The sequence below is a fragment of the Myotis davidii genome, unplaced genomic scaffold (genome assembly GCF_000327345.1).
Source record: "Myotis davidii unplaced genomic scaffold, ASM32734v1 scaffold1, whole genome shotgun sequence".
Classification (NCBI taxonomy): domain Eukaryota; kingdom Metazoa; phylum Chordata; class Mammalia; order Chiroptera; family Vespertilionidae; genus Myotis; species Myotis davidii.
Window position 1 is genome coordinate 379,708 of NW_006294681.1, and position 2,240 is coordinate 381,947.

Here is a 2,240-nt window from a genome sequence, read left to right on the forward strand (position 1 = left end):
AGAGAGAGAGAGAGAGAGAGAGAGGAGAGAGATTCCCTCCAAATTTACTCTCAACTTTACCCCACAGGGTGGTGATAGAGCCTTGTTTGCCTGGGGCAGTTATGCTATTGTCCTGGGTTTATTGGCATTATGATTAATTCACTCCTTCCCACTCTCAAAAGCATCCTATTCTTGCAATAAATTTTAAAGTCACCCTTTGGTTCTGAGTCCCTCAAGGAGTCCCAGGTGTAATAGGCATGGTAGCCTGGTCTCTTGCTCCCTGGTTTCTAGCTGAGTTGGTCCAGGAGGAGCACTGACTGGTGATTGACAGTAGGGAGGAGGCTAGGGGGTATAAGAGTTTCTTCCCACAGCTCCTTCTCTGCAAAGCCAGTCTGGGCCTGTTGTATCTCTCTGCCAAAGGCCAGGCAGCTGTTTTCACACCTAGAGTTTCTCTACCTCCAGATCCCAGGACCTCTTCCTCCCATTACCTCATTAGGCTTCTAGGTAAAATCAGGCTCCCTGCTGTTTCCACTGTCTCTTCCAGTTTCCCCACAACCAGCCCACATCTTTGTAAACAGCCTCTTTATGAAACTCTCCTCACAATGTCCCAATGTGAGTGTGCCATCTGTTTTCCGCTGGCAACCTGGTTGATTATCAGAGATAGCCACAGAGATACACAGAGACAAAGAGAAAGCGGGAAAAATAAAAGCATCAAAGAATTCCGTATTCTGCTATGTAAAAATGGGTAAGCAAAAGGAAAAAAGGTAGCTTTACAATAAAACTTTAGAAAAATAGCATGACTGCCAACTAGAATCAACGTTCATGTTCAAGCTTGATTCATATTCAAACGAAAATGTGCTTCCTGTGAGCATATGTTCAGTTTAAGGAGCATTGCCATCATGCTATTTATTGAACCATCACTCTGACATTCTTTCTATGTCCATTATTTTATTTAATCCTTACAACCAAAGATAGATGTTACTAATCCCATATTACAGAAGAGAAAAGGAAAGCTCAGAGAAGTTATGTCATCTGCCCACGGCCATTTCGGTAAGAAGAGGCAAAGCCAAGATTTAAGCCCATGCTCCCAGCCACCTCCTCCCATAAATTATATAGACATGCACATAGACACATTAATTAAAGCACGGCATAAAATCCCTTTGAGAACAGAGTGTTCTTTTGTCCTAAAAAATTAATTGGCCTTTTGATTATGCAAATATAAAGTAAGAAAAAATTCTATTCTCCCTGTCTTTAGAGACGGGCCTTGGATCGGAAGGAAAGCTGTGCTCAAGGGGACTCCTATCCGCAGTGACCCCAGAGCTTAGAGACAGGGTGGCACCCAACATTAAAGAGAAAAGCTACCAGTAGTCTACTCTAGCAGAAAAGACAAGCCTCTCATTTCTGAGAATCTTATCTACTAGGTGTGGTTTGCGTGTTCTTCACACTGTAATACCCGTTTGGTGATTCCCAGTCTTTGGTACACCTAGTTAAGTAAGGTTTGTTCTCATCCAGGCGGAGGTGAATTAACTGTAATCTGTTTCCTCATGTAGGATTAAGTGACTTAGGGGGAGGAAGAGAAGGCCAGCAGTGCTGTCTGTGGAGTGGTGGTCCAGAGCTAGACCACTGGCTGGGGCAGGTGACCTCCAGAACCAATCTTTGGAGCATGTATGCCTTCCCTGGGGATTTCCAGTCAGACTAGTGCCTCTTCTATCATTGCAATTAGATTCTTTTTATGAGTAGGTGCTATTACGTCTGCCAACTGGAGGTCAGGGGCTATGTCTTGTTTTGTATTTGTATTCTCTGTCCCTAGCACAGTGCTTCACATATAGGAAGAACTCAATATACTTCTGTTAAACTAAAGAGAGAAAAAAAAACAGAAAAAAATGTTTTAAAAATAAATTATTCAGACTTATTTTCTCATTTTAGGAATTCTGAGGCAACTTATACACCAGGAATCTGAAATCTTAAGATTTTATTTTACAACATACATTTCTGAGGTTTTTTTTCCTCTTCTAAATCAAGTATTAAAGTGTTTCCCTATTGATTAAATTTTTGGGAAATATTACATTTGCTCTAAGTTGTAATCAAATGGGTTTCCATAAAACAGAAAACTTAGCCCTTTTTAAAAAAGAGAAATGAATATTTTGAATTCAATATTGATAGTATTTACTATTAGACAGTGATATTTAATCATTTAATTTAGTCACAGCATGTTAATATTAAAAGTTAACATCTTATTTTGGCACTAATGTTTAATGGAT